The following is a 7,396-nucleotide window of genomic DNA, read 5'->3' as shown; positions in this document are numbered from 1 at the left end:
AGGGGAGCTCTAAATATTTTGAAATTAAATATCACATTCTGAAATAACTCCTAGATCAAAGAAGAATCAAAAGGGAAATTAGAAAGTAATTTGAACTAAATGAAAATTAAAACAAAAATTATCAAAGTTTGTGATATTTGGCCCCGCTGATGTGGCTCAGTGGTTGAGTATGGACCTATAAACCAGGAGGTAATAGTTCGGTTCCTGATCAGGGAACATCCCTGGTGTGGGGCAGGCAGGAGGCAGCCAATCAATGATTCTCTCTCATCATTGATGTTTCTATCTCTCTCTCCTTCTCCCTTCCTCTCTGAAATCAATAAAAAAAATTTAAAATTTTTTTGTGATATTTGTATAGATGAACGTACAGCTAAAGCAGAAGGTGGAAATTCACTGCACTGAAAACCTAGGCTAGAAAAAAGGTTTCAGTGTCTTCAACATCCACCTTGAGAAACTAAAAAAGCAAATTAAACCCAAAGTAAATGGAATATAATAAATATTAGAGAAAAAAAATCAATGTAATAGAAAAAAAGAAAAACAATTAATAAACAAAAGATTGTTCCTAGAGATGGTTAATAAAACCAGGTAAAGCTCCTGCCTGGATAAGTAGAAAAAGAGAGAAAACATGGATTATGGTACCAGGTATGAGGGAAGTGACATCATTACAGGTTCCACACATATTTAAAGACTCAGAATAGTATGGGTAATTTTATGCCGTTATTGTCAACAGGACAAAATGGACAAATTCCACAGTTCACTCAAGAAGAAACGGGTAACCTGAGTCGCCCTCTATCTGTTTAAAATCTTGAATTTTTCATTCAGACCCTTCCACAAAGGAAACTCAGGGACCAGATGAGGCACAGTGGAGTCCGTCTGACTCTTAGGGAAGAAGCCATACCAGTGCCACACACACCTGGAAACGGGTGGCCTCAGGCCTCCCAGCTTGGCCTGTGAGGCCATTTAGCTCGGATCAGCCCTCAAACTTCAGTGCTGTGAATGTCAGTCTGTTACTAGCTTGCTTGCTTTTTTTGAGCCTCACCAATCAAATCTTCCTTTTATTTTATACATGTGCATGTTTCCATGGTCACATTTCTTTCCTTCCTTTAGAAATTTGGCTCCTGGTAAATCCTTCCAGATTTATTCAGATAAAATGTCTTTGTTTCACTCTCATTCTGGAGAGATGTTTTTATGGGGACCACTCGCAGGCAAATGGCGACTTCCCCTGGTTACCTTCAGGTGCTTCCCTAGAGCCACTGTCGCTTTGGTCGGTGATGTGTCTGCTCCCGTCTGAATTTAAGGTGTTTTTTCTGACATTTGTGTAGCCCCTTCTTTAGGTACGCAGTGCACTTACTTTAATGGTGCATTTGTGTCTTCCATCAACAATAGAAAATTTCAGCCATTTTCTCTCAAATAAGGCTGCTTCCCCACTTTCTGACTCTCCTGTGATTTTCTAATCTTTTAACTTCTTCCTGTTTCAACCTCCTTGTCTCTGCTGAAGTCTGTGTAGTTTTTTTGGTTACATCATTTTCCATGTTGCTAATTGTCTCTGCTTTGGTACTTAGTTCATCTTCCTGAATTTTATTCACTGATATACATAATTCTAGACATTCTGTTTGACTCTCTTTAAATCTTCCTGGTCAGTTATAATAGCCTTGCTCTTTAGTCATACCTTACCCTCCTGCTTTTGTTTTTAAATATATGAAACAAATTTGCACTACACTAAATCTTTTCAGTTGCTGCAGAATTTGGACATCAACATCTGTTTCACTGTGTTTTGTGTGTTTCTGCCTACCCTCACTCACCGCACTTGGTTTTCTGTGTTTGGAGGATTCTGATGGTGTGTTCATAGGTTAAACTTCATCTGTGGGAACCCCAGACCTAAAATATAGGTCAGTCCTTCCAGAATGATCCCATATGTCATATCTGCCTGGGGCTCTGTGGACACAAAATGACTGTAGCTCTCTCAAAGGTCCTGGCTGAAGATAAGCATGGGAGGCGGGCGTGGAGAGACTAGGCAATGTACATCTCCGAAGGCCAGAGTAAAAAGCCTGGGTTTATTCTAGGATCAATGACAGGCCTTAGCAGGTATGAGGAGGATGTGACGTGCTCTCAGTCGTGATTTTCTTTCTTTTTGTAAAAAATATATTTTTATTGATTTTAGAGAGGAAGGGAAAGGGATAGAGAGATAGAAACGTCAATGATGAGTCATTGATCAGCTGCCTCCTGCACGCCCCACACTGGGGATAGAGGCCGAAACCTGAGCTGACTGGAATCAAACAGTGACCTCCTGGTTCATAGATCGATGCTCAACCACTGAGCTATGCTGGCGGTGTATTTATGTTTTTTCAAAGATCCTTCTAGACGCTCCCTGGAGAAGGGCTAGCAGGCATGGAAGGACTTAGAAGCCTGTTGCAATCATGGCAGAGATGACAGTGGCTAATGTGGCACAGGCTAGAAAGAGGCGTCGAGGACATTCCCTGGCATGTGGCTTCCGTCTTGCTTTCATCTTAAGCAGTGACTGAGTTTACTTGTAAAGAAGTTCGAGTTTCGTTCCTCCTTTTATAAAATCACTAGCACTCTTCTCAGAAGCCCTGTCTTTGAGGTCACTGCCTCCGCTCTCTGTCCCTACCTTCCCCTCACTCTTGCTGGAGGGAATAGACTGCCCCGGGTCACTCAGTTGCCCAGCCCCGAGTTTCTCCAAGACCCTAATTAGGACCCTGCTTCTGACATGCCTCACAGAGGTACCCGGTCCCTGTGCCTTCCTGGCAGGGAACCAGCACGTGGCTAGGCTGGGAACGTGGTGCTCACAGAGGGAGTGATTAAAGGACTTAATTCTCTAAGTAAATTCCACCTTTTGGCATCCCAGTGGGTAATTTTAACTTACTGCTTTCTTAAATTTCATCAAATGCCTCTTAAGAGTGCAGAAATCTGAATGTGGGCGGCTGGAGCTGACTGTTTGCCAAGATGCGAGGAGTACACACTGACAGCCTCGGGGGTTTTGAGCCCTGAGCTTTTTTATTGGTTTTTCATAAGGAGGTTTAAGGTGCAAGAGAAAGTACACAAGAGATGGAAACAGGTCAAGAAGGATTAACTTGGTGAAGCCGCCCATGGGGGAGATCAAAGGTTTTGCCCAACTAAGAAAGTGGGAAAACATGCCGGTTTTCCCTGGCAGCTGCCAAACTGAGCGAGGCTACAGCGTCTGAGTTCCTGTGACTCTTAAGACCTGGCAGGGCCAGGACCCCAGAGTCCCCACCCTGGGGCACTGGGGGAACACTGGCCTGGGACTTGGAGACCCTGGGTTTGTGTCCAGGCTCTGCCCCAGATTCTTATCAGGGATTTTCAGGAAGGCACCACCCCTGAACCTGTAAGAAAGTACAGTGGCACTTATCTACCTACCTCCCAGGGCTGTGAATTGTAAAGCTCTTTATAAAAAAAGACCATTATTCAGATTGTTATTTATCTTCACCACTAAGAATTGAATATTCCAGTAACCTCTTTGGCATAATAAAACAGACATAAAGCAACCACTGTTTTATTACTGTTTTGTTGTGCTCACAGTGACCTGCCCAGATTCCTGAAGGATAAACCAAATAAACACGGCCAGAAAATGAACTGGGGAAAAAAACAAAAACAAACAAACAAAAAAAGAAACAGAAAGTGAACTGGGGGTTGCCCTGAGCCCCCCAGGTTGGGGTAACAATAGCAGCTGAAACAATGGGCTCCTGGACAGACAGGCACAGAGGTTCTATGGGACAGCTCTCCTCCTCCCACTCCCCGCTCTCCCCCTCCCACCTTGAACTCGGGCACACAGACCCACAAGGTGGTGTCCTCTGCTCCATCCCCTCCCCAGCAGGTCCCTTGGCTCTCCCCTACCTCCTTGCTTCTCCAGAAAACACTTTCTAAACTTGCCTCAAGGTTGTTTCCTCTTTTCAATCCAAGTCTAGTTTGAATGACAGCTCTCCTGACATGTTTCTACTTTGCCAACATTCTCTGAGCTGGAACCTGCCTCACAGCCCAAATGCAGGACTTGTGTTGTGGCCTCAAACTCTGGCTCCGCCAGCTTCCAATCCAGACCCCCTCCTGGATATGTCCCCCAGCCCTGAGGTTGTCAAGGCCTCTCGGGACTAGGAGAGAGCCTCTATCTCACTTATACACCTATCAGAGTGGCTACAGTAAGAACAGTGACACCACCAAATGCAGGTGAGGACACAGAGAAACCACATTCTGGGTACACCACTGTACATGGGTAATAAAGTGACATCAAACTACCCACACACATACCAGGGTCAGCATCTGGCTTAGTGTTGACTGACTTACAGGAGTTTAACCACTTGGGGGCGCAGGGAGACAAGCAGAATGGTTCCTCTAACAACTGTACTCTCTGCCGTGCTGAGTGACCTGGGCAGAATAATGTCCCCAAGATGTCACCTCCTGGTCCTGGAACCTGTCAGTGTGACCTCATTCAGCACAAGGGACTCTGCAGATGGGATTATGTTAAGATGTTGAGGTGGGGTTTGGCCCTGGATTATCCAGTTAGCCCTAAATCAGTCCATCTGAGGGGCCTTGGGAGAAGGAGGGGAAGACGAGTCAGAGAGCTGGAGGCTCTCCCAGTGTCTTGTCCTCATGTCTGGTGCTGGGTTTGGGATCGTGCTGGCATTTCCACAGGTAAGGGTGCGCTGTTGCCTGGGTTTTGGTTTTATACCGCTTTGTGGTCAGGTTGATAAAGATGATTTGAATGCATCCCATTCTGTCACACTGCATTCATCTGGCCCCCATCCTGACCCACTGAGCCATCTGGATCCTGATTCTGCAATTTGGTCTTCCTGCCTCCTCCTGGCTGAAGGTCTAAGACATGAGCTGTGTGTGTCATCCAGGATGCTGACAAGAGGGTGCCCAAGTGGGGCATTCACTGGGCACTTGGCAGGCTGTCCACTGGGCACAGGCACAGGCAGTACCGGAGCACTTCACTGCGGCTCCTTCCCCGCCCCCCTCCCCCCATGGGCCATCATTCAGCACTAAGCCCAACAACCTAATCACTTACTTAGACATCTCCCTGGGCTCAAGTCACACTCACTGGCCTGGAGTTTATGGAATTCTGTCTTCCTTCCTTTGTTCAGATGACTCTTCTACAGGCTTTTCTATAATCGCTTTTGGACTGGCAGCCACAGTGGGCAACACTGCAGGGCAGCTTTGGGACATAGTTGAGTCAGGGCTCCTGACTCTCCCCAGGAGGAACCCAGTGTCCAGTACTGCACATTGTTGCAAATCTGGGGACATCTTCCAGTAAGCAAATGGTACATCGGTATCCTTGGCTCCTGCCACAGACTCTGCTCCATTTAGAAACTTCTGAGTGTAAGGCCCATCTGTGTCCTCCCAGGAGGCCCCAAATGGGATTTGGTGGTTGTATTTGATCTCAAGCCGACAATGCCACTTTTTTTCTTGGAACATTTATCATGTCTCATGAGGCAATGGTTTAAGACCATCCATCACTCGCACCTCAGAGCCAGAACGGAAGCTGCAATACTGAGGGCTCTGGCTGTGAAGAATTCCATTCAAACTGGAGATTTTTTAAAATATATTTTATTGATTCTCTACAGAGAGGAAGAGAGAGGGATAGAGAGTTACAAACATTGATGAGAGAGAAACATCAATTCAGCTGCCTCCTCACACTCCCCACTGGGGACATGCCTGCAACCAAGGCACATGCCCCTGACCGGAATCAAACCCGGGACCCCTCAGTCCGCAGGCCGACGCTCCATCCACAGAGCCAAACCGGTCAGGGCCAAACTGGAGATTTTCTCACTGTGGACATGGTACTAAGCACACGCCTGTCACTTTCTGCCTTGGGTTCATCTATTCTTTTATTATTATTATGTTTCATCCTGATTTCTCCAGGTGAGCCAGAGTAACTTCATTGTTGGAAAATAACAAATTTCCTGAAGCAGCCCCAAACCTCTAGCTGCACAAGAAGCCTGCGCTCACTCGGGGACTTGCAGAACTGCAACCCTTCATCCCCAGGATTATTACCGGGCAGCAGACAGCCTGAGGGCACCATAAATCTGAAACACCATCTGTCTGGGGAGGGAGAGTGGAGGGCTGTAAATGCTAAGGCCATGAATGGGAGCAATTTCCAGAGCAAGTTTCTTCCTGTTGTGCAAGGTTAACATTTGTTCAGCCTTCAGTGTTCGCCAACTCAGATCTGTCACCTAAAGGAGCCCCCCAGACCTGGAAGCTTCTCCACTTAGTGATGCAAACGTGGACACCTGCAGTGCCTGGGTTTGGGTGTGATCTCATTGGGGTGACTCCTCTGAACTGCCTTGTTCAGACGACCAGCCCTTGTCAAAACTGGCCTCCTGTCTCTGGGGAGGGGTGAAGGGTTGTGAGGATCTCTGCTGCTGAGCTGAAAGGCGGGGGATCCTGACTATTTCTGATGCTGCAAGGCTGTAGGCAGGTGCCCTGGTCTGTCCAGTCTCACCTTCCTCCCCCCTGGGTTGGGAGGACTCATGCATGAAGGGACCACACAGGTGAGTCCACAGGTGGTGCCACACAGGGAGCCTGTGGCTCTACTTTCTCCCCTTCCTTGGCAGACTGACCAGGTGTGTGAAGAATAGGGAAATGATTTTGTGTATTTTTGTTTATGGTCGGGACAAGAGAAGCTTAAGAAGCCAAAGAGAAACTACAGTCCTGGTCAAGGAGACTAAGTCAGCAGGGAAGGACTGCTGCTGCCTGCTGACCACGGCCCGCTGCACGCCCTGAAAATGATCCGGGAGCGCCACTGGGTGCCGGTCGAGGATGCGCCTGTGCCTTGGATCCCCCCAGGACTGCCTGGCCCGAGCAGTGGTGTCCATTCTCTCCTTTGTACATCATTATATACTGTCCTCCTTCTAAATCCCTCTCCTGAATCCCAGAGCAGCCCTCTGTGCCGGAGTTACGTCCCACGTGAGAAAACGATAAACCAGCAGGACCCTCTCTCCAGGGGGTGCAGAGTGCACCAGGTCTCCCAGGGCGGGTACTCCAGAGCCTCTCCGCGGTGCGACCCTCGCTGCGAGCCCTGCACCCTGGGAGAGGTCGCCGGCGCGGGTGGGGAGGCTGACCGGTGCAGTGGCGCAGAGGGGGCACACCAAGCCTCATGGACACCAGGCGCCAACGTCAAGCACCTAACACTACGGGCTGGAGGTAAAGGGACCGAGCACCATCTGTGACCCGCCCCTTCGGCCTGACCAGGCTCCGCCCCTTCCTCCCCCAGCCTCCTCTCCTCTGAGGATCTGTCCCTTCACACTCGTGCCCGGCCCAGTGGCTCTGCTGTGGGAGATGGAAGCATCAGCCTCACCCTGTATAGCAGAGGTTCTCAACCTTCTTGGGTCCCCAGGGCCGGTGCCTGGTGCAGCCGGGGGACCCG

This window comes from Myotis davidii, unplaced genomic scaffold, assembly GCF_000327345.1.
Source record: "Myotis davidii unplaced genomic scaffold, ASM32734v1 scaffold135, whole genome shotgun sequence".
Classification (NCBI taxonomy): Eukaryota; Metazoa; Chordata; class Mammalia; order Chiroptera; family Vespertilionidae; genus Myotis; species Myotis davidii.
The sequence above is the reverse complement of the archived record's forward strand: the minus strand, read 5'-3'. Positions refer to the sequence as shown.